The 26,727-nt window shown below is 40.1% G+C and overlaps 2 long non-coding RNA genes across 2 annotated transcripts in view; one reads left to right on the forward strand and one right to left on the reverse strand.

Annotated features, from left to right (window-relative positions):
* LOC118767550 overlaps positions 1 to 25,602 on the forward strand; it is a 35,013-nt gene extending 9,411 nt beyond the window's left edge. Inside the window, exons 2-4 of the long non-coding RNA XR_005003470.1 lie at positions 18,963 to 19,090; positions 24,390 to 24,531; positions 25,466 to 25,602. This is a non-coding gene — a long non-coding RNA (uncharacterized LOC118767550). The remainder of the gene's footprint in view (positions 1 to 18,962; positions 19,091 to 24,389; positions 24,532 to 25,465) is intronic.
* Positions 9,344 to 25,522, reverse strand: LOC118767551. Its single transcript, XR_005003471.1, has 3 exons — positions 25,348 to 25,522; positions 15,701 to 15,703; positions 9,344 to 9,359 (listed from the first exon to the last, which is right to left on the reverse strand). It is a non-coding gene; the product is annotated as an uncharacterized LOC118767551 (long non-coding RNA).
* Positions 25,603 to 26,727: the final 1,125 nt, after the last annotated feature.

Raw genomic sequence — 26,727 nt, forward strand, 5'->3', positions numbered from 1 at the left:
GACAGACAAAAAGATTCAGTCGATTATATCGACCCCAGTGCGTAACTGGTACTTAATTTATCGACCCCGAAAGGATGAAAGGCAAAGTCGATCTCGGCGGAATTTGAACTCAGAACATAGCAGCAGACGAAATACCTATTTCTTTATTGCCCACAAGGGGCTAAACATAGAGGGGACAAACAAAGACAGACATAGGTATTAAGTCGATTGCATCGACCCCAGTGCGTAACTGGTACTTAATTTATCGACCCCGAAAGGATGAAAGGCAAAATCGACCTCGGCGGAATTTGAACTCAGAACGTAATGACAGACGAAATACCGCTAAGCATTTCGCCCAGCGTGCTAACGTTTCTGCCAGCTCACCGCCTTTGATCCAAATATTCTACCTGTTTTATGTTCAAACTGGTTAATTCTGGCCTCTCACACCTACCCTACAATGTCATTCTAAAAATAAACAACCACATTGTCAAAATCTCAAAGCTAATAGCTAACACGTGGTTAATTCAAAACAATTTGAATAAATAAGCCTTAACTGAGTAATTTGAATACTAAATGGAATAAATAATCTGAAAACTAAATGGTTAACTCTAAAACATTTAAACCTACCCCCATCCAGTCAAAATATTTTCCCTGTGTTATATTCAAAGTTAAGTTAAAGATTAAGTTCAAGATTTAATAAATGTATCTTATTACAATTATTGGTGGCTTTGACTTATGAAAAGTGGTGGAAATGGCACCACAATGTTTACTATCGACTGTTGGTTTGTTTACAAACATGGCCATCCCATTTATACACACTTATCTTTATTGAAGTCAACATCACTGACATTTGTGGTTAAGTTACAAAATATTAATTAGTCTGGGTAGAAGTTTTGTAAGAGATACATTTACAGTTCATTTTACAAGGCATTGAAAGCATCTGAATCACCTCTAGCCACTTACCCTTACCATAACCGGTTTCATATTTAAACTAGTCATATCCACCCTCTCATACCTATCCTGCAATGTCATTCAAAATGAAACAATCACATCATCAAAATCTCAAAGCTACAAGATAATGTGTGGTTAATGTTTAAGTGAAGCAGGGATATCACCAATGTCCAGCCCCATTTTCTATTTCTTTTTTTTTTTTTTTCCACATTTTGTAGATTGGATCTTCTTTCTTTTTCTGTTGATTCTCTTAACATTGCATTTAGTTAGGGACCTAACTTGAACCTGCATCTGCAGAATTTGACATAAAATCAGTTGAAATGATGCACCAATCAATTTAACACTTTAGCATTTAAACCAGTCATATTTGATCCAAATATTGTTATTTCTTTATTGCCCACAAGGGGCTAAACATAGAGGGGACAAACAAGGAAAGACAAAGGGATTAAGCTGATTAGATTGACCCCAGTGCGTAACTGGTACTTAATTTATCGACCCTGAAAGGATGAAAGGTAAAGTCGACCTCAGCGGAATTTGAACTCAGAACATAACTTAAGTTATCAGTTAAAACTTGTTACATTGCTGAACTGAGGGAGAGAGAGAGAGAGAGACAGACAGACAGATAAATGGAGAAAGAATATGAGAGAGAGAGAAATGGATAAAGCAAAAGAGAAACAGATAAGGTGAAAGAGAGAGGTAGAATTTGAGAGAGATAAATGGAGAAGAAAAAGAGAATATGAGAGAGAAATGGATGAGAGAGAGAGAGAGAGAGACAATGAATTGACACCAATAACGGGTTTTTGGTGCTTTTTTGCCCCAGCATTAAGTAACTTGCTATCCACTTGGAACTGGTCAACAGGTTTCTTTCACTCAAGCAGTAGCTGCACAGCAAGAACAAATTTCCATGGGTTACAATGATTTTTACCATTTTTCAAACAATGCCAGTATCATGATTTCAATGCAAAACCATTGCTGTACAATCAGATTCCAACCTATTAAACATGAAACGAAAAGCAATGGAGACGATGAAGGCAAAGTGTTCTTGTTGATGGATTTACCTGACATGGGTTTCAGCAGTGCCATTTGTAGGGTGTATGCTGCAAATGCCAGTTTCCATGAATGCTTCTGTCTACAACTTCTTTGTAAAATGGGAGTTTCAAGTTTATTCCAAGACCTTTAACTCTTTAGTGTTTAAACTGGCCATATCTGGCCTAAATATTCTACATGTCTTATATTCAAATGGGCTATATCTAGCCTCTCGCTCTTAACTTTACATTGACACTTCAAAAATAAACAATCACATCCTTGAAACCTCAAAACTGTAAGATAATGCATGATTAATTAAAAACAATTTGAGTGAAAAATTATTACATTTAACAGAGTAATCCGAACACTAAAGGGTCAAAGGATCAACAGTAAAGTTTGCATCTCCTTCAGAGAGAGACATACTTTAGGCCTGCATTGCAGGAGAAAGATGTTCTTTGAGATGCAAGGTAATCATAAGCTTCTGTGTCTCAGGCAGCCAAGAGTCTGTAAACCATCAAATCTGCTTCAGCTCAAGTCTTGTGACAACCTCACCAAAAATTCCAAGCTTTAAGTTCAACAGTTGTACCCCAGCAGGAAAATAGGATTTACAGATAAAATACGTGTAAAAAATTCTCACTAACAATGCTACCTCTGCCACTAATACTTTTACTCTTTTACTTGTTTCAGTCATTTGACTGCGGCCATGCTGGTGTACCGCCTTTAGTCGAGCAAATCGACCTCAGGACTTATTCTTTGTAAGCCTAGTACTTATTCTATTGGTCACTTTTGCCGAACTGCTAGGTAATAGGGACGTAAACACACCAGCATCGGTTGTCAAGCAATGTTGGGGGGACAAACACAGACACACAAACATACACACACACACACATACATATATATATATATATATATATATATAATATATATACACATATATACGACAGGCTTCTTTCAGTTTCCATCTACCAAATCCACTCACAAGGCATTGGTCAGCCAAGGCTATAGCAGAAGACACTTGCCCAAGATGCCACGCAGTGGGAGTGAACCCGGAACTATGTGGTTGGTAAGCAAGCTACTTACCACACAGCCACTCCTGCACCTAATATATATTTTTTAAGAAGCTAACTGGCTAATCACAACACCAGCGCCTGTTCTGGCACTGTTTGTCTACATATCACTGGTGAGAATAAGAGTCACTGCTATCTCTAGCGGCCGAGTGGCCATCTCCGAGAAGATCAAGGAAGATTGAAGTCATGTGATTTGGTGGTCTCATTGGTGGGGGTGGTTATCTCCCTGCTGGCAATATTGACAAACAAGCGTGTATTCTGCACCAAAAGTCTATATGGGAGTTTCTTTCATGGGAAATACCACAGTAAATCTTGTTTTAACAGAACATCCACATTTAATTGAGAAAAAAAAAATCTATATAATGCTGTCCTCATTGATAAGCTCAACGATATAAGTGAGCAAGAACATAAAAAACAGCCTCTTTCGACCTTAGCAACACTGAAGTCAGTTATCTGACAACAGAAAAAGCATCAGACATATTAATGGTGATGCAATAACAAGTATTAATGACAAAAGACGCGATATCGCAACTGTCTGGTTGAGAAACTTGTTTCCCAAACATGTAGCCTGGGGCTCAAATGTCTTCTACTACAGCTCCCTCTGGCTAACCAAAGCCTTGTGAGTGGATATGATTGATGGAAACTGAAAGAAGCCTGTTGTATATGCATAAGAAAAATTGATGATAAAGGAATACTCTTTTACTTGTTTCAGATATTTTAATGAGCCATGATGGAGCACCGCCTTTAGTCGAGCAAATCGACCCCAGAACTTATTCTTTGTAAGCCCTGTACTTATTCTATCGGTCTATTTTGCCGAACTGCTAAGTGACGGGGACGTAAACACACCAGCGTCGGTTGTCAAGCAATGCTAGAGGGACAAACACAGACACACAAACATATACACGCACATATATATATATATATATATATATGCATATATACGACAGGCTTCTTTCAGTTTCCGTCTACCAAATCCACTCACAAGGCTTTGGTCGGCCTGAGGCTATAGTAGAAGACACTTGCCCAAGGTGCCACGCAGTGGGACTGAACCCGGAACCATGTGGTTGGTTAGCAAGCTACTTACCACACAGCCACTCCTGCGCCTAAATAATTATCTTATGAACTGTTTTAGCTTTCATCTATTTCCATTACAAGATGCAGTGGACTCACAGTTGAGTGCCTGAGTAACCCTAACCCTAACCTTATAACTTCATCAGAACCTCAAACAGGAAATGTAAGGTAAAGGAATTCATAAGATAATCATTTATTCCTCTGTCATCTATTTTTCTTATTACCATTCTTTCTGTACACCACTAACACTTCATTCTCAAGCACACACATATTGAGTTCTCCACCAGGTTATTAGTCTCACAATGCCTAACCAAAATGTGTGTGTGTGCACATGTGCATGCACACATGTTTGATTCCAGGGGAAAATGTATCTGGCAATGAAGAAAAAGGCCTTGCTTGGAAACAGGTGAGGATTGGTGACAGGAAGGGCATCCAGTCATAGAGAAATCTACCTCAACAAATTCTGTCTGACCCATGCAAGCATGACAAATGGACGTAAAATGATGTTTTTGTCCTCTGTCAAAGACCGTAAAATAGCCGCTCCCTCTGGTCCTCATCACCAAGAAGCTGTGATTTACTTTGTCAATGTTTAGGATGGAACTGGAAAAACCTTCCCGATGAGTCTATTGCACACCAAAGTCTGTTACCATAGAAGCAGAGCTACTGCTGTTGTTTCTTTGGGTGTTGCTGCCATACTTCTTTCTGGAAGCTGTATATCACATTCCACTTTCAAGCTCTGGTTGGACTTAAACACATATAATGAACCCATTCGCAACTATGCTGAGAATTCAAGAACTGGATGAGTGTTTAAAGGATGCCAAATGATTTTCTGAGAAGAATACACTGTGGCTCACAAAAGATCTTCCGAAGCTCTGGGCAGGAAACGCAGAATTCTCATGACAATAGATCTCAAATAGGCGCAGGAGTGGCTGTGTGGTAAGTAGCTTGCTAACCAACCACATGGTTCCGGGTTCAGTCCCACTGCGTGGCATCTTGAGCAAGTGTCTTCTGCTATAGCCTTGGACCAACCAAAGCCTTGTGAGTGGATTTGGTAGATGGAAACTGAAAGAAGCCTGTCGTATATATGTATATATATGTATGTGTGTGTGTTTGTGTGTCTGTCCCCCTAGCATTGCTTGACAACCGATGCTGGTGTGTTTGCGTCCCCGTCACTTAGCGGTTCGGCAAAAGAGACCGATAGAATAAGTACTGGGCTTACAAAGAATAAGTCCCGGGGTCGATTTGCTTGACTAAAGGCGGTGCTCCAGCATGGCCGCAGTCAAATGACTGAAACAAGTAAAAGAGTAAAGAGTAAAGAGTAAATGGTCAGAGCAGCGCTCAAGTGATCAGAGTGGCCCTCAAATGGTCAGTTGGCTTCTGTTAGTTCCACCAAGTCATCCAATAAGAAACAAAAGCCAATGAATTTCTCAATTGCTTTAAACCATCATCACTTTGGATCAAAATTAAATCTTCAAACTGTTTACAAACCTATGAGTCAAACATTTAGGTGGTCAGCTGTTTGGTTGGTCATTTGGCCAAAAATTTGTCACGCGACAGCAAAAGGTTTCTTTTCTGTAGTAATGGATCCATGAACCAAGCTCCTATATTAGCATAATGGTTAAAACAGAAAAACTGACACTGAAGCTGTTCCACATCATATGTTCTAGTAAACAGTTCACTAGTTATTCTACATCATGATATTTTCTGTAATAAATACTCTGCCTAATTCCACAAATGCTGTACATGTATATACAGCCCTCCAAACAGCAATATAGGACCCTAACCCTAACCCTGACCTTATAGTATTTAGAATTGGACCCTTGGACCAGTAGGATCCCCTGCACAATTTCCTAGTATTGCCCATGCCTTAAGACACACTGCATGTATGTATACACACACACAAATATATATCTCTGACATTCGCCATGATAGATCGCTAGCCACTACACATTCTTTATTTTTTCTCCTTGTTTCTTCCTGTGTTCCTTTCTGTAGAAGAGCGTAGGCTCAAAATGTTAAAGACTTTTTCACTTCCCGAGCGTTATACTAATACATCTGTTTGTTGTCTACACCACCTGTCTTCGTCTTTTGTTTTTTTGTGAATTCTCCCTCTATATATATATATACATATATACATATATATATATATATATATATATATATATATATATATACATATATATATATATATATATATATATATATATATATATATATATATATATATATATAGGCGCAGGAGTGGCTGTGTGGTAAGTAGCTTGCTAACCAATCACATGGTTCTGGGTTCAGTCCCACTGCGTGGCATCTTGGGCAAGTGTCTTCTGCTATAGCCCTGGGCCGACCAATGCCTTGTGAGTGGATTTGGTAGACGGAAACTGAAAGAAGCCTGTCGTATATATGTATATATATATATATGTATGTGTGTGTGTTTGTGTGTCTGTGTTTGTCCCCCTAGCATTGCTTGACAACCGATGCTAGTGTGTTTATGTCCCCGTCACTTAGCGGTTCGGCAAAAGAGACCAATAGAATAAGTACTGGGCTTACAAAGAATGAGTCGTGGGGTCGATTTGCTCGACTAAAGGCGGTGCTCCAGCATGGCCGCAGTCAAATGACTGAAACAAGTAAAAGAGTAAAAGAGTATATATATATGTCATACACAGAATGGGCTTCTTTCAGTTTCAGTTTACCAAATCCACTCACAACACTTTAGTTAGCCCAAGGCTATAGAAGAGGGCTCTTGCCCAAGGTGGTGCACTGAAACTAGAACCATGTGGTTACGAAGCAAACTTTTTACCACACAGCCACACCTATGCCTATTACTCTTTTACTTGTTTCAGTCATTTGACTTCGGCCATGCTGGAGCACCGCCTTTAATCGAGCAAATCGACCCAGGACTTATTCTTTGTAAGCCCAGTACTTATTCTATTGGTCTCTTTTGCCGAACCACTAAGTGATGGGGACGTAAACACACCAGCATTGGTTGTCAAGCAACGCTAGGGGTACAAACACAGATACACAAACACACACACATATATATATACATATATACGACAGGCTTCTTTCAGTTTCCATCTACCAAATCCACTCACAAGGCTTTGGTCGGCCCGAGGCTATAGCAGAAGACACTTGCCCAAGATGCCACGCAGTGGGACTGAACCCGGAAGCATGTGGTTGGTTAGCAAGCTACTTACCACACAGCCACTCCTGCGCCTATTCACTTTCACTGCAAAACTTCCTGAAGAATTATATTTCTTATATATAGACATGAGGTGGCAAAAACACACATTGGCCTCCTGGATTTCCAGTCTGTAATGACAAATTATTTCTGCTTCTTTTTTGTGCTGATTCAACCAAGAAGTACAAACATGCAGCGTAATAAAGGAACAGGCTGAAGTTGAAGACATGAAAATTGTCAGAAATTTGAATATAACAGGGCAGGTTTCCCGTGCAAAGAATTTGCACAACCAAATGGGATCTTTTCGGTTTGAACGGCAGTTTTTTCTAGTGCTGTCATATGAAATTGTCCCCCATAATTATGACCCTAGTATTGATCTACTGCATTTCAATCTGTTTTAGGGTTAGGGTTATAGGTGGGGGGAAGGGTATCTTTTTTTCTTCACAAATGTAAATAAACCCAATCTGTTTCTTAAACCATTACTCAATGGACGTCAGTGATTGGTTGAAATTGCAGAAATTGAAGAAAAAAAAGCAACAAATATCTTACAAACTATAGAATTTTCTCAATAAAGCCAAGAGAAAAAGATGTTTTATAAACACATTCTACCAGTATACGAAGTTTAAAATTTTTTAGTTACCTAGAAATTATGTTAAAAACTGCTGTTCAAACTGAAAAGATCCGAAATTTGAATATAAAAGGTAATAGGAGAATTTATGAAGCAGAAATAATTAATAGTGGAATAAATGTAAATGTAAATACATGGAGCATATTAAATATATTGATGACACATAGCGAATTAAATGTATATATATATTGATTAGATTTACCAATGAGAAGACAGAAATTGATTTCATCATCAGAATTTATGAACAAAAACATTTGTTGAACATTAGCGTAAAAAGGGTCAAAAGTCCTTATCTGCTCAGTGTCCTCCCTTATCAAACTCCTAAACATGTTTCCCCATGATAGACAGCAGCCAATTTGCCTTCAGAAGTTCAAATGTTTCACAAACACATTTGAACTATAACCTAAGGTTATTCATCACTGCTAAAGAAGCCTGCTTCCCAACCACATGGTTCCGGGTTCAGTCCCATTCCTTGGCACTTTGTGCAAGCGTCTCTCCTGCTATAGCTTTGGGCCAACCAAGCCTTGTGAGTGAATTCGGAAGATGGAAACTGAAAGAATCCCATTGTACATATATATATATATATATGTATTTGCCTTTATCCCCCTATCACTACTTGACAACCAGTGTTGGAGTGTTTATATCCCTGTAACTTAGTGGTTGTTGTAGTTGTTGTTTGTTCCTACTCAAGCTATGCCTGGCTTATAAGGGCCAGTTTCCCGGTTTCTTGGCATATAGGTTCCCCACCTTGACGGGATGCTGGTCAGTCGCAGGTAAGCTGCAAGATGCAGGAGGAAAGAGTGAGAGAAAGTTGTGGCGAAAGAGTCAGCAGAAGTTCACCATTACCTTCTGCCGGAGCCGCGTGGAGCTTAGGTGTTTCGCTCATAAGCACACACATCACCCGATCTGAGATTCGAACCCGCAATCCCTCGACCGCGAGTCCGCTGTTCTAACCACTAGGCCATGTGCCTCCACAACTTAGTGGTTCAGCAATAGAGACCGATAGAATAAGTACCAGACTTTATAAATAACTACTGGGGTCGATTCATTCAACTAAAAATTCAAGGCAAAAGATATATACCGTATTTCAACGTACATTTTTGTTAAAAATTAGGTTAAAAAAGTATGGGAGTTTCTTATACATGGATAGTATTATAATCCCTTACAAAACCTTTTTTTCCAAATTTTAAGCCCCCAAAATTAGGGGGTTCTTTATACACGAGGGTTACTTATTGCATGTTAAAATACGGTATATAGGCATAGCTCTGTGGTAAGAAGCTTGCTCTCCAACCACATGGTTCCGAGTTCAGTCCCACTGCGTGGCACCTTGGGCAAGTACCAACCAAAGCTCTGTGAGTGGATTTGGTAGACGGAAACTGAAAGAAGCTCGAAAAGCCCATCGTATATTATATATATATATATATATATATATACACATATGTGTGTGTGTGTGTGTGTACTTGTGTGTGTTTGTCCCCACACCATCGCTTAACAAACGATGTTGGTGTGTTTACGTCCCTGTAACCTAGCGGTTCAGCAAGTGACCGATAGACTAAGTACTAGGCTTACAAGGAATAAGTCCTAGGGGTCGATTTGTTCGATTAAAGACAGTGCTCCAGCATGGCCGCAGTCAAATGACTGAAACAAATAAAAGAATATATCAAAATAAATAAATAAAAGACTATATATATATATATATATATATATAGAGAGAGAGAGAGAGAGAGAGAGTTGTGCGTCTCTTTATGCTTTCTCACACCACCCCCACACACACCGCTTGGTTTGTTTACGTCCCCGTGACTTAGCAGTCCGACGGAGGTTTGCGATAGAATAAGTGCCAGACTTTAAAAATATGTACTAGGAGCAATTGGTTCTCTTCAAAGCGTTGCCCCAGCATGACCACAATCCAATGGTTGAAACAAGTACAAAATAAAAAGAAAATACCGTTGCTTTTACAGTTAGCCTTGTTGCTATTATTATTATTATTATTATATTATTATTCCTCTCATCCTTTCGAGGTCGATGAATTAAGTACCAGTTACGCACTGGGGTAGAGGTAATCGACTTAATCCGTGTGTCTGTCCTTGTTTGTCCCCTCTATGTTTAGCCCCTTGTAGGCAATAAAGAAACAAATTATTATTATTATTATTATTATTATTATTATTATTATTCCTTGTTGTTGTTTTGAATCGATCTTTTAACAATTAAGTTTCCATATTTGAGTACAATGTTTGTCATTAATCCGTCGCCGCGCAAGAGAGGTTACTATCAGTCAAAGGTGAGCAAAGGCGGGGGACGTCTAACATTGAATTCGGACATAAAAACAAAGCCAAACAGAAGATATGGCTTTTATCTCATTCGCTGGTGTCTAATGGAAGAAATTTCATACAAAAGGAAAAAAGAAGAAAAACCCAACAAATCTCAAGGTCAAAAGGGATGTGAGGTAAAGTGGGGGATAGTCGGGGTAGCTGAGGAGTTAGGGATGGTTGTGGAGGGTCGAAAAGAAACGAAAAGAGGAAAGGAAAAAAAGACTATATTTTTAATGACTTTTCGATACAGTCTGTGGGAAGTCGTCGTGAAATATTCGAGATGGCATTCTACTGGGAATGAATATGGTAAGTAAAAGAGGTGGTGGCGGCGACGGTGGCTGCGATTCGGTGGCGGTGTTGGCGATTGGGATGCGATGTGGAAGTGCTAATGGAAGTGGTGGTGGTGGTGATTTTAGTGATGGTAGTAGTGGTAGTTGAGAGAGAGAGAGAAAGAGAGAGTGAATGAGCAAGAGAGAAAGAGAGAGTGAATGAGAAAGAGAGAGTGAGTGAGCAAGAGAGAAAGAGAGAGTGAGTGAGCAAGAGAGAAAGAGAGTGTGAATGAGCGAGAGAGAAAGAGAGAGTGAATGAGCGAGAGAGAAAGAGAGAGTGAATGAGCAAGAGAGAAAGAGAGAGTGAGTGAGCAAGAGAGAAAGAGAGTGTGAATGAGCGAGAGAGAAAGAGAGAGTGTGAATGAGCGAGAGAGAAAGAGAGAGTGAATGAGCGAGAGAGAAAGAGAGAGTGAATGAGCAAGAGAGAAAGAGAGAGTGAATGAGAAAGAGAGAGTGAATGAGCAAGAGAGAAAGAGAGAGTGAATGAGAAAGAGAGAGTGAATGAGAAAGAGAGAGTGAATGAGCAAGAGAGAAAGAGAGAGTGAATGAGCAAGAGAGAAAGAGAGAGTGAAAGAGCAAGAGAGAAAGAGAGAGTGAATGAGCAAGAGAGAAAGAGAGAGTGAATGAGCAAGAGAGAAAGAGAGAGAGAATGAATGAGCAAGAGAGAAAGAGAGAATGAAAGAGCAAGAGAGAAAGAGAGAGTGAATGAGCAAGAGAGAGAAAGTGTGCATGTGTGATCGAGCAAGAAAAAGAGAGAGAACATGAATGAGTGAGAGGAAGAGCAAAGGAGATAGACAAACTTCAGGGAATGTGTACAAACATGGTGGAGGTGGTGGTGAACCGAATGAGGTTGGTGAAGTAGCGTTTGAGAAAAAACTCTGCACAATGTTCAATGAACAGTGAATGTCTTTATATAAAAGAGTAATACACACCACCATCTTGGTTGAGGAGTGGAGGGAATGCAAAGGAGATTTCCCAAAGTATAGACAATTTAAGTAACATGAGCGCAGGGGTGGCTGCGTGGTAAGTAGCTTGCTTACCAACCACATGGTTCCGGGTTCAGTCCCACTGCGTGGCACCTTGGGCAAGTGTCTTCTGCTATAGCCTTGGCCGACCAAAGCCTTGTGAGTGGATTTGGTAGTCGGAAACTGAAAGAAGCCCGTCGTATATATGTATATATATGTGTGTGTGTGTTTGTGTGTCTGTGTTTGTCCTCCCAACATCGCTTGACAACCGATGCTGGTGTGTTCATATCCCCGTAAATTAGCGGTTCGGCAAAAGAAACGGATAGAATAAGTACTAGGCTTACAAAGTCCTGGGGTCGATTTGCTCGACTAAAGGCGGTGCTCCAGCATGGCCGCAGTCAAATGACTGAAACAAGTAAAAAAGTAAAGAGAGTAGGGGTACTTTAAATTATGGGGGCAAAAGTATATTTTGCTGCCCCAGTGGACATCATGGTGGGTGATTTTCTCACACTGCTGTATGTAAATAATTTTCTTTTATTTCTAGTGTTGGGGAACTGGGATTCAAGGCCAGTTCAAGGTACCAACAACTCAGACAGTCACCTGGGGTACCATGTGTTACGGGGTGCCAATGAGGGTGTGTCAAAGACAAGGAAATTTCCATGACTGTCGGCTTGTACGCACTGAAGTTCAGCTAGCCCGGGGCGCCAGCAACCTTAAGGCCGGATTTAACCCTTGGCCATCTCCAGGTCAAATATTCCAGCTGTTTTATGTTGAAACTGGCCAGGTCCAGCTTCTCACACCTATCCTACAATGTCAGTCTAAAAATAAACAATCTTCAAAATGTTGAAGCTACAAGATACTACAGGATCAATTTTTTTAAATGTGGGCAAACAAGCATTATATTTGATGGATATTGGCGGCGAGCTGGCAGACACATTAGCACGCCAGGCAAAATACTTAGCGATATTTCATCTGCCATTACGTTCTGAGTTCAAATTCCGCCAAGGTCGACTTTGCCTTTCATCCTTTCGGGGTCGATAAATAAAGTACCAGTTTCGCACTGGGGTCAATGTAATCGACTTAATCACTTTGTCTGTCCTTGTTTGTCCCCTCTGTGTTTAGCCCCTTGTGGGTAGTAAAGAAATATATTTGATGGATTAGAGAATGAAAGTTGTATGAGTAGAGCCAATCAGGCCTACATTGCAAGCCCCTTCTCTCATCCATACACATTGCACTCCATTTTTCCAGATCTGTAATGTGAGCCCCCACTTTTCAGCCTTACAATCTGTTTTCCCTTCTCCCAGCTCTATGATGTGCACCCTCATTTCTCAGTCCCACAATGTGCTACCCCTTCTCTCAGCCCTACAAAGTGCACCCTCCTTTCCTAGCCATGCAATGTGTGCCTCCTCTACCCAGCCACAAAATGTGCACCTCCTTCTCTCAACCCAACACTACACACCCCCTTTTCTCACCCCTATAGTGTGCATTGCCTTTAATATCTTTTCCTGCAAATCCCTCCAGCCATACCCTACTTTACAGCAGCTAAAAAATGCAGGTGAAAAATTATATGTTTCTTTACTACCCACAAGGGGCTAAACATAGAGGGGACAAACAAACGAATTAAGTCGATTACATCGACCCCAGTGCATAACTGGTACTTAATTTATCGACCTTGAAAGGATGAAAGACAAAGTCGACCTTAGTGGAATTTGAACCTAGAATGTAACTGCAGACGAAATACGGCTACACATTTCGTCCGGCATGTTAACGATTCTGCCAGCTCGCCGCCTTACCCAGGTGAAAAATTATAGTCAACTTGCACACAAGAAATCTGTAGTTTTATGATCAGATCTCCAAGCAAATCTGTTATTTGGCAAAGTTTGAAATCTTTCACACCAAATCATGTGACAGCTTTTAACCCCACATGACTCTCTAGTCTTCCCCCATCTCACTCGAAGCCTGTCTTCGATACTCTGCTGTTTCAAAAGTGATCTCTTCTGCTCTCTTTTTTACAGAGGTTTTATGTCCAGCAAGATGAGGATCAGAAACACAACGTGTTAAGGATTGTGTAACAGTCTGGTGTCATTGGGGTGAAGTGTATCCGAAATGATGACGGCAGACTCTCACTGTCACTGTGAAAGCCAAGGATGTGGCATAAAAGTACTGATATGAGAGGCGGTTGAATGTGGAGAATGCATGGGGGATCTACTAAACTGCAGTCAATTTGATTGGCTGGGCTCTCTGTAGGAGAAGACATCCATTCAAGTCGGCAACTGTAAAATGGATTGAGTGATTAAGGACATGAAGTGAGGGAAAACTATGGATCCGACAAGGATAGTTGCACAGATGCTCAAAACACCTGGTGTAGTAGGATACCTGGTGAGGTAGGATAAATGGTGACCACTCAAATAGTACCGCTCCATAGTACCTCTTTTGGTCATGAAGCTAAACTATCACAGATCCTTTGCGGAATAACCCTCCCCAAACTCCAATGTCTGCTTTGGCATGTTCCTATGCTGTAGTGCCCTTCCTAATGCCAACCACTTTGTTTTCTGGGCACTTTTTCATGACACCAGCACTAATGATGTCCCCATGCAGCTTTGAAGTCTAGGATCCCCTCTAACTGAGTGGGGCTACTGTTGAGAGGGAGGAAGATTTGTGCCAGGAGAAAAGAGGTTATACTATGGAAGAAGGGACTAATACAAAACAGGCTTCATGCTGTAGAGGAGCTAATTGGCTCAGTGGCCAGAAAAGATGGTGGGGACGACTGGGGTGGAGCTGGAAAGAGGAAAACAGTAATGATGCGGTGTTAGGGTGGACTCTCAAGATACAAGATGATCAGAAGTAAGTGGGGACAAGAGTATGGGGAGTGTGAGTTGGTAGAAGTTGTAAGAGAGTGAGAGATGGTTATAGATGAGGGATACTCTCTCTCTCTCTGTCTAACAATTACCACTACTGTGTCACCCCAACACCACCACCATAACACTACCACCGCCTTGTCCCCACCATCACCAACACCACCACTGCATCACCATCATCTCCACCTCCACCATCATCACCACCACCATCACTACTTTGTAGATGTTTTTATAATGTTATTGCTATGTCATTCATTGAGCGTGACACCTTCCTGTAGTATTTGATTAACAATTTGAGTGGTCACCATTTATCCTACCTCACCAGGTATCCTACTACACCAGGTGTTTTGAGCATCTGTGCAACTATCCTTGTCGGATCCATAGTTTTCCCTCACTTCATGTCCTTAATCACTCTATTCATTTTACAGGAGAAATACTCAGCTAAGAGTAAACCATTATTCCTGGCATTCATTAACTTAAAGGCACCAGCATAGCTAGTGGGAGGCAATAGGAATGGTCCACCCTGGGTGGCACTTTTAAAGGGGCAGCACTTTTGGGTCTGCTGCAGGTAATGTTTTTTGTGGGGTCTAGGAGCAGCAAATGGAAGTGCTGCTCCGGGTGGCACACACTCTAGCTACCCTAGTGCTTAAAGGTGTTCAGCAGAATATCATCATCATCATCTTCGTTTAACATCCGCTTTCCATGCCAGCATGGGTTTGACGATTTGACTGAGAACTGGCAAACCAGATGGCTGCACCAGGTTCCAATCTTGATCTGGCAGAGTTTCTACAGCTGGATGCCCTTCCTAATGCCAACCACTCTGAGAGTGTAGTGGGTGCTTTTACGTGCCATCGACACGAGGGCCAGTCTGGTGATACTGGCAACGGCCACACTCAAATGGTGTTTTTTTACAGGCTACCTGCACAGGAATCAGTCCAGTGGTACTGGCGATGACCTTGCTCAAATGTTTTGTTCACGTGCCAGTAAGGCAACGCTGGTAACGATCATGCTCAAATGGTGCTTTTTACGTGCCACCAGCACAGAAGCCAGACATCTGCTCTGGTAGTGATCCCGCTCGGATGGAGCTGTTCGCGCTCCACTGGCACAGGTGCCAGTCATTGAATTTGGTTCAATTTCGATTTCACTTGCCCCAACAGGTCTTCGCAAGCATTCGGTAATTTGATAGTCACTGAGTGACTAGGTGCAGATGAATGGGTCGTGATGGCTGCACAAGCTATATGCAGAGATGCAGTAAGCCAAGGATGAGAAGAGTAACAAATCTGACGTAAGGAAATGGAGGCCGTCAAGGTTCCGTCTTCAGTGCTCTCCTATTCATCACAATCTTACAGAGGAATTTAAGACTGACTGTCCACAGGAACTACCATATGCTGGTGATCCAATTCTCTTAGCTGAATCTGTAGTGGAATTATAGAGGAACATCCAGGTGTGGAAGGTAAACCAAGAATCAAGGGGCCTCAAAGTAAACTCGACAATAAAGATGTGTGAATGGAGTTTGTAGAGGAGAGAGACCCAAGAAGACATGGGATTAAGTAGTGAAGGCTGATTGCAGGAGGGGACATTTTATAGATATGTGTGTAGAGGAAGAGACAGAGAGACACACAAATATATAAATGTATATATTATATATATTTCTTTACTGCCCACAAGGGGCTAAACACAGAGGGAACAAACAAGGACAGACAAAGAGATTAAGTCGATTACATCGACTCCAGTGCGAAACTGGTACTTTATTTATTGACCTCGGCATAACTTGAACTCAGAATGCAAAGACAGATGAAATACTGCTAAGCATTTCACCCGGCGTGCTAATGTTTCTGCCAGCTCGACGCCTTAAATGTATATATGTATATATTATATAGTATATAGATATGCATGTGTATATAAATATATTATATATTGTATGTGTGTGTGTATATATATATATATATATATATATATATAAGTTTTTTTATTCTTTTACTTGTTTCAGTCTTCTGACTGTGGCCATGCTGGAGCACTGCCTTTAGTTGAAGACTTATTCTTTGTAAACCTAGTACTTATTCTTTCTGTCTCTTTTGCTGAACTGCTAAGTTACAGGGGCGTAAACATTGGTTGTCGAGTGATGGTGTGGGGACAAACACAGACACACAAACACACACACACATATATACAACAGGCTTTCAGTTTCTGTCTATGAAATCCTCACAAAAGGCTTTGGTCAGCCTGAGGCTATAGTAGAAGACACTTGCCCAAGGTGCCATGTGGTTGGTAAGCAAGCTACTTACCACACAGCCACTCCTGTGCCTATATACATATATGTATAACTATATCATATAGTATATATATATATATATAATATATATATATATATATATATATAAATACATGTGTATAAATATAATTATATAACTACATATTTATAGACATATGCGTATTAATATACATACATACCCATATGGGTATTTATATACATATACATGTGTATGCATACATGCACATATACACATATACATACATGCAAGCATATATATACATACATACATCTATACACACATGCATATATACATAAATGAGATCACTCTAAGCTAAGTCCTCCCTGCAATTGTTTTTCTTGGAGCATGGCTTAAGTGGTACCTTTTCATTGCAGAAGGCTAAACTGTATCTATTCCAGGCTAATTAGGAACATCGTTAATTGCACCATAATCTTTCCAAAACTGTCAGAACCTTCGTGCAGCAATTCAACACTCTATAATTATCTCTCTTTATTACAGCTCATTCGCCCTTCTAGCAGATTATCGACAATACGGCTATGTATTGGGTTGTGCGGAAAGTTCATGCCGATTTATAGTAGCTTACCTTTCGACTTATTTTAGAACATGGTTGAGTCCATAAAATAGGATTTGACTACATTTTCATTTAGAGCACAGTTTAAGCTATCTTTTCGTGGAAGAAGGTTTATGTTCTTATAACCTGTGTTAATTTTGTAACCCTTTAAAATGGAAGATAAGAAAGTTCATTTTCAGCACTTGATGCTTTGGGAAGCAGACAAAAATTGCTGCAGCTCAGCTGGGATGTGTTACCCCGCTCTCCATATTCACCAGATATTGCTCCTTCAGATTTCCACTTATTCAGGTCTCTGCAGAATAGTGTTAATGGTAAAAATTTCAATTCCTTGGATGACGTAAAAAGACACCTTGATGAATTCTTTGACATGAAACCCCCTCAATTCTGGGAAGAGGGTATTTTCAAGTTAAAAGAAAGATGGAGACCCATTGTGCAACAAAATGGTTAATATTTGGTTGATTAAAAATGTAATGGCAAGTATTTATTGACCGTTTTCTTTCCTTTAAAAATCGGCATGAACTTTCTGGACAACCCAATATTATGTATCGTTATCATTTTATGTCTGTTTCTCATGCTGGCATGTGTTGGACGGGTCAGCAGAATTTGAATCAGTTCTTATTTAGAGTCATTGCTCTTCAAGATGTGATATTGCCATGCATTACTTCAACATTTCATTCTGGCATGGTTATATCAGTGGACACCCCACTTCCTAATGCCAACCATTTTACAGACTGCACTCAACCAATTTTACCATGGTGCCAGCACTAGAGATGTCATCATGGTTTTAACAAAATTAAGGAATCTTCTTAAACTCTTCTTGTTTGTATACCATATTATTTGGTTCTGGGTTTGGAAGAAATGGAGGTGCTCATGGCTTTCATAGGGATCTCCGTCTCCCATGCAGATTGGTGAAATTGATGCTGTTAAAGTTCCTTTGTAAGTCAACAAGTAGAGGGGGAAGGATATGAACAGGAAGGGAATTCCAGACAGAAAGTGGGGATCCTTACTACCTTCCATAGTCTTTGTTTGTTCAGCACAGTATGATCAACTGAGTGAATGAAAAGAGGACAAAAGCAGAAGATGAATGAGAGAAAGTATGAGAGGAAAACGGAATGGTATGATTTGTAGTAAAGAAAAGAGATGAGAAAGACTCAGTGATGTAGATAGAGTGTGTGCCACTTGGAGCAACCCTTGAGTTTGTTGCTCAGGTGCATGGGTCTCTAAGCCTATACATGTGTAGCAAGTAGCCATTTTAAAATAACGCGCCAATTGGTGGTAGCTGGCAATATGACAATGTTGTATTGCCAAAGAAATATTATGTTGTTTTTTCCATTGGTTAATATAACTGATCATATAAGGATTCTAAAAAGTTACTTAAAGAATATATGTATATGATTTCGATTCTTTTAAGTCAAGTTGAGCAGTTATAAAAACCCTGGATTTTGGAAAAAAACTTTAGTGTTTGCTGGATGTAGCTAAACTCCACAACACTCACTCCTTTGAGACATTGGTGATTTTTCATGCCATGTCCAATGAAAATCCAACAAGTCTATTTTGAATTGTTGTGATTCATTTGTTAGTTAGATTTATGAATTAGCTAGTGAAATATATAGTCGTACTTCTACATGACGAAAATTATCTTTTCTTTCACATGTACATAATATAAAATGTTATATTTATATAATAAAATTAATTAAGAAAATGTTTTCTCTTCACGTTTTTCAACTGTGTATAAATATGCCTTTCTGTAATCACAGGCTTGTTATACAGCAAACCCCAAAATGCTGCCCCATAAAAAGTGTCACCCAGAACAGACTGCCTCAGTTTCCCCAGTAACGCTGTTGGAAAGACAGAGCTAGAAGAGCAATGAAGATAAAGAGTAAAGGTAGGATGTAACATGTAAAACAATAACAGTATTGAGTAATGGAAGCGATACACTGATGGCAACAGCACGTGTGCAGGTTAAAAAGAGAGTGGTGCTGGATACTCATTGAAATGGTCAATGGTAAGAGAGTATAAGTAGTGGGTTAGATGGGGGTGAGTAACTGGTTGGTAGCATTATAAACAGGAGTGGTAGTGTGAGCTGATAAGAACACCAAATGATAAAATATTTGGTTGAACTTTCAACTTCAAAATTTTTAGATATATTTATTAGTGGTAAAATTCCTGTATAATTTAATTCTAATCTTCTTTATGTTGTTAATCAATGAGAAAATGATAGCAATATAATTATGTCCAGAATTATTATAATAACGAACAAAAAAATTAATAGGAAAAAGACTTATTGTCCATAAAGAGTTGTACAATCGTCCATTGTAAAGTTAGCAGCTTTATTACATAACAATCATTGTTTTATATTAATTAGAGGGATAATTGAGTCCATTCATGAAATAAATGAAAAATTGGGATAAGAAAAACAATGAAAGAGGATAAATAAAAGTTGGAAAAAAATAGATTATTAACACATTAACCATTTACCATTCAGATTATGCTGTCCAATGTAATCCTTATTTATTCAGACTGCTTTGAATAAATCATGGCATTGGAATAGCAGTGTAGGGTAGGTGTGAGAGGCTGGATCCTGTCAGTTTGAACATAAAACAGTGGAATATTCAGGCTGGATAAGGCTGGTTTAAATGCTAAATGGTTAAACAAGCAATCAGTTGGTTAATATTTAACCAACTGACTACAAACAGAGAAGTGGAATTGAACCTGTGTATATTACTGGTATAATGGCTTTCCCAAGACACAACCAAGTCCGTAGGTAATTTCATTATCAAAAATGACAACTAATAAAAGAAAATGTGAAATAGATATGATAATGGCGTAGGAGTGGATGTGTGGTAAGTAGCTTGCTTACGAACCACATTGTTCCAGGTTCAGTCCCACTGCGTGGCACCTTGGGCAAGTGTCTTCTACTATAGCCACGGGCTGACCAAATCCTTGCGAGTGAATTTGGTAGACGGACACTGAAAGAAGCCCGTCGTATATATGTGTGTGTGTGTGTGTGTGTGTGTGTGCATATGTTTGTGTGTGTGTCCCCCCCCCAACATCGCTTGACAACCGATGCTGGTGTGTTTATGTCCCCGTAACTTAGCAGTTCAGCAAAAGAGATTGATAGAATAAGTAGTAGGCTTACAAAGAACAAGTCCTGGAGTTGATTTGTTCGACTAAAGGCGGTGCTCCAGCATGGCCACAGTCAAATGACTGAAATAAGAGAGTATGGATGGATGAGTGGAAGAGAGTGATGATGGCCTGTTAATAAAAGAGTGATCTGAAGGAGAGGAAGTGATGGTGGGCACCAAAGGAGGGCCATCGGCTGGCAAGGTCCAATGCAGAAGATTATTGGTCAGGCATTGTGATGGGGAAAAATCACTAGCAACAAGTAGTTACATATTTCATAGTTACTAGTGAGAGAGAACAAGTGATGGGTAGTTATAGAAATGTTTTTCTTTACTGCCCACAAGGGGCTAAACATAGAGGGGACAAACAAGGACAGACAAAGGGATTAAGTCGATTACATCGACACCAGTGTGAAACTGGTACTTTATTTATCGACCCCGAAAGGATGAAAGGCAAAGTTGACCTTGGCGGAATTTGAACTCAGAACGTAATGAGAAATGGTCAGAGATACTGGTATGATAGAGGTAACATGGTACCGAAAATTAGAAAAGAGGTTGAGAGATGAAAGGGGTATCAAGTAAACAAGAGGTGGTGGTGGTAGAGGGGGAGAAGATGGCAGATGGAGACCTCAGCAGGAACAAACTAGGTAAATTGTGAATATTACACCTTAACCATGCACCTTTACTAATGAAAGTGTGTGTGTGGGGGGGGGGGTTAATAAAGAGATGACCAACAGGAATGTGGTGGAGTGGTGAGAGAGAGAAAATGGGTGGAATACTCGTTTACTTGTTTCAATCATTTGACTGTGGTCGTGCTGGAGCACTGCCTTTAGTATTGGATTCCATCAAATGTTTTGGATTCCATCAAATTTAATGCAACTTACATTATTGAAGTATTATGACAGGAGGGAGACAGACAGACAGACTGATGGACAGCTACATGTTTAACTCTTTAGCATTCAGTTTACTTTGTCAAGTGTTATGTTTGTTTATTCAGATTGTTTTGAATTAATCCTGCATCACCTTGCAGCTTTGAGGTCTCAATGGTTATGGTTGTTCAGTTTTGTATGACAGCCAAGGGTTTTAGATATGAGGGGCTGAATTTGGCTGGTTTGAACATAAACCAAGTAGAATATATATTTCTTTATTGTCCACAAGGGGCGAAACACAGAGGGGACAAACAAGGACAGACAAAGGGATTCAGCTGATTAATTCCACCCCAGTGCATAACTGGTACTTAATTTATCAACCCCGAAAGGATGAAAGGCAAAGTCGACCTCGGCGGAATTTGAACTCAGAACGTAACGGCTACGTATTTCGCCCGGTGAGCTAACGTTTCTGCCAGCTCGCCGCCTTCAAAACAAGTAGAATCTATATTTCTTTATTGCCCACAAGGGGCTAAACATAGAGGGGACAAACAAGGCCAGACAAAGGGATTCAGTTGATTAATGCCACCCCAGTGCATAACTGGTACTTAATTTATCAACCCCGAAAGGATGAAAGATAAAGTCGACCTCGGCAGAATTTGAACTCAAAACGTAACGGCAGACGAAATACGGCTACGTATTTCGCCCGGTGTGCTAACGTTTCTGCCAGCTCGCCGCCTTTAAAACAAGTAGAATATATCTGGGCTGGATATGACTGGTTTAACCCTTGTGCATTCAGATCATTCTGTCAAATGTGATGTGTATTTATTTAGTTTTCAATTAATTATGCACTATCTCATAGCTTTAAGATTTTGATGATAGTTTATTTTTAGATTGACATTGTAGGTAAGTGTGAGAGGCCAGATCTGACCAGTTTTGAACTTAAAACAGGTGGAATATCTGGGCTGGATCTGGCTGGCTTGACCTTTTAGCATTCAGAGTATTCTGTCAAATGTAATGCTTGTTTATTCACATTGTCTTCAATTAATCCTTCATAATCTCATAGCTTTGAGATTTCGATGATGTGATTGTTTTACTCTTTGAATGACACTGTAGAGTAGGTTTGAGAGGCCGGATCTGGCCAGTTTGACCACAAAACAAAGAGAACATTTGGGTTGGATAAAGCTGGCTTAACCCTTTAGCATTCGGATTACTCGGTCAAATATAATGCGTATTTATTCACATTGTTTTGAATTAATCCTACATTATCTTGTAGCTTTGAGATTTCAATCTTGTGATTATTTATTTATAGAATGACATTGTAGGGTAGGTGTGAGAGGCCAGAACTGGCTAGTTTGAGCATAAAACAGGTTGAATATTTGGGCCGGATATGGCCAGTTTAAATGCTGAAGGGTTAGCATGTTTGCTGGTGAATGAGAGAGAGTGAAAGAGAGGATGTGATAGATGCCAATAAAGAATGAAGAGGAGGTTACCAGCATAGAAGGGTAATGTTAGCTGTGCCACAGGGGCGGATTTATATATATTACCTTGCTTGGAAACAAGGTGTGGCTGGGAACAAGAACAGCATCCAGCTGTAGAAAATCTGCCCCAACAATTTCTGTCTGACCCATGGAAGCATGGAAAAATTGATGTTACGATGATGATGATGATATAACATTCATTCAATCATCAGTTTGACATCCACTTTTTTCTATGCGAGTGTGAGTTAAGACAAGATTTATTATGGTAATATCTCAATGGCTGGATGCCCTTCCTGTTGCCAACCCTCGTTTCCAACTAAGATACTACTCCCACTAAGTCTTTCAAACTCAATATTAATGGCTAGACACGTTTTTGAAGCAGATGTATACAACAAGGACACCATCCACACAGGGACGGATTTTATACAGCAAATAATCAATATCAATGAAAAGATACACACACACACTATTTGAACATTGACATTTCCATATTTGTACAGGTCAGACAGGGCTTAACAGAGGTAGATTTTTCTACAACTCGATGTCCCTTCTTGTCATCAAACAGTACCAGTTTCCAAGTAAAGTAACATCTCCCCCAAGGCCAGACATGTTCTCACAGAATATTGGAACTGAAGCAGATTGGACTACTTGTAACACAATCCTTTCTACTATAGGCACAAGGCCTGACATTTGCAGGGAGGGGTTAAGTTGATTACTTTGAACCAAATACTCAACTGGTACTTAATTTATCAACCCCAAAAGGATGAATGGCAAAGTTGACCTTGGCAGAATTTGAACTCAGAACACAGCGATGGGCAAAATACCGCGAAGCATTTCGTCCAGCGTGCTAACAATTCTGCCAGCTCACTGCCTTCTAATTGCAAGACAAATGAGAATTATCTACAACTGTCATGCTACGACAAGACAAGGAGACACACACACACACACACACACACACACACATGTTAGGCTTCTTTCAGTTTCTGTTTACCAAACCTATTCACAATGCTTTGGTGAATCCAGGGCCACAGAAGACATATACCCAACATGCCGTGAAGTAGGACTGAACCCAAAACTATGTGGTTGGGAAGCAAACGTTTTATATATTACATACTTCTATTAGGTTTCTGTTAACCGGTTCCATTCACAAGGAATTGGTCAGCCAAAAACTGAAGCAGACGGCACTCAACTATAGTACCGTCTGATAGGAATAAACCTAAAACTACAAGGTTGAAAGTGAACGTGTTGACCACAAGGCCAAATATATAGAGAGGGTGATTACTGCTGCACCCAGTTAAATGTCGTGGTTGCATGCATAATGAGGGAGAAGTGTGCAGCAATGCACACCAAAAGAACTGTGAGAGCATCACTGCTGCTTGGGATGTTAGAGGAAATCCCAGAGATAGAAAGTGCTGAAATCTTGATGACCTCTGGCCAATAACTGATGAAGAGAGAGTCTGAGAGTGTAAGTTGTATGTAATTATATATACTTACACTTAGTAACATGTTTGGTGTTAGGAGGGACATCCAGCTGCAGGAATCATGCCAAAAGAGACGGTGGAGCTTGGTGCTGTCCTCTAGTATCCAAACCATAGCAGCATGGAAAATGGATGTTAAATGATGATGATGAAATATACACCTGTTCATTGTTTCCTCACCTGTTTCGGTCTTTTGTTTTCTATACATTTAAACCATTATTTTATGATTGCTTACAGGGTCGTTAAATGGATCAGCCTGTACATTGGTCCAAGAACTGCATAATCAAAGAGGGGTGTTATGAATATCTGACAAGCTCTCCCTCCAAGCCCACCCACCACCAATCTCAAAACTCCTCATTTCAAAAGAACATTCTCTTAGGTTTGAAAGCATTTTTATTTCAACTTGCAATATTTCTTCCAAAGGTTGTGTGTGTGTGTGTGTAAAAAAAACTGACATTTTTGTTTCTTCCCAAACATCAGGTCCTGACCTCAGGTTTTGTGTGTGGCACCTCAGGTCAGTGTCTTCTACTATAGTCCTTGGCTGATCAAAGTGGACTCGGTAGGCAGAGACTGAAAGAAGCCCGTCACACGAGTGTGTGTGTGTGTGCAATCCAGCTATCTGTAGTCTAATGCAATAAGGTGTTCCCTGATGATCCGTTGAGGTTAAGCATCTAAATACACTTGGAACATCCAATGTGGGACCCTAAACAAACAAAGATAAACTTGTGTTTATCTGTTTTCTCTTCAGTTGCTAATGGTAATCCTGCTCAATATATGTTACTTAATTGTTTCAGAAACAGAGAGGATGATCATAATTTACATGTAGCTCTAAGCATACAGTAGCAGTTGTACATCTACTTGTACACACAATTTCTAATATATATATATATATATATATATATATATATATATTGTTGTTGGATTCCTTTTTGTCTCAAGAGACAATGGAGTTGTGCATAAAATAATCTGGTCCGGCCTTTACATTTCATGTCCTAATACATCTCCTGCTGTGGCTGTGTAGTCCTATCCTGGACAAACTCTCCCTCTGGCAGGTGCTGCAAATGTAGCCAAACCTTTGCCTGGCTGGTTGTAATGTCATACTTTCTTGTTAATACACACACACACACACACACATACACACGCAAACACGCACACACAAACACACACGTGCACACGCACACACATGCACACACACACAGGGTCTTGCAGATAAATTGTGACCAATTTTAAGCAGTTGACTTAATGGATTTAACATTTCTTTTTTGACAGAACCTTGCTTGCGTGAAAATCTAATCCTCCTCTTTATTTTCCAGGTAAATGGTGAACTGATTCAACAACCTGAAAGTCATAGAACAACAGAATCATTCTGCCATTGTTGTTTTGATGTGTGCCAGGCACACTGCCAATAAAACTGATAAGTTGACAAAACTTCCAAAAGCAAGAATTTATTGTATGTATGAACAATTTAAAGAAGAGGGAAAGATTGATAGAAAAGAACACAAAACTCAAAGGGATTTGAAGCGCAATCCAAAGTTTCTCTCTGGCCTCAAATGCTCGACTGAAGCCAAGCTATCCACATTCGTCGCAAGACTTGCAAAGAAACACAATGTATCCCTTTCCACGGTATCCAGAGCTGTGAGCAGGAACCTTGGCATGACTAGCTATGTTTGACAATGCCATCACCTAACAGCCAAGGCCAAAGCAATCAGAGCCAAGAGACACCTAAAGCTTCTGTCATTCATCAAGCATCAAGATGCAGGAAAAACTCTCATGTTTGTGGACGAGAAGTTCACTGTGGAGGCTGAGGTGAATTGCAGAAATTCTTGAGTGCTTGCATTCAACCCTTCTGATGTCCCCACTGTGTTTGAGATTAAAAATCCTGCCTGTGATGGTTTGATAATGTGGTGCCTATCTAGGATTCTGCATCCTACCATAGGTCAAAAGCAACACAAGCCTTCCATGGGCCAACATCTGGTTCAGTAATAGCCCAGATCTCAACCTTCTTGATTACTTTTTATGGGGAGTACCTCAAGCAAGGACCAATGCTTCACCACTCCCAAGTGTCAACAGCTTCAAGACCTGCATCATGCATGTGGCATGATGTAGGTTAAAAAGGCAGAGGTTGCAGCAGCTGCAAAAAACAGTTTGTTCTTAATTGGAGGCAGGAATTGCCCAAAAGGGCAGCCATATCGAGTCATAAATGCTTTTTGTCACAATAAATTATATTCATTAAAATTATATCTGTCTACTACCATTATTTTAGTATTCATAACCTAGTTTGTGCATTGTAAAAAAATTTCTTGTTTTATCTGCAAGATCCTCTGTGTGTGTGTGTGTGTGTGTGTGTGTATACTCTTTTACTTGTTTCAGTCATTTGACTGTGGCTATGTTGGAGTACTGCCTTTAGTCGAGCAAATCGACCACAGGACTTATTCTTTGTAAGCCTAGTACTTATTCTATTGGGCTCTTTTGCCGAACTGCTAAGTTACAGTGAGGTAAACACACCACCATCGGTTGTCAAGTGATGTTGGGGATCAAACACAGACACACAAACATACACATACACACACACACG

The sequence above is a fragment of the Octopus sinensis genome, linkage group LG22, assembly GCF_006345805.1.
Source record: "Octopus sinensis linkage group LG22, ASM634580v1, whole genome shotgun sequence".
Lineage (NCBI taxonomy): Eukaryota > Metazoa > Mollusca > Cephalopoda > Octopoda > Octopodidae > Octopus > Octopus sinensis.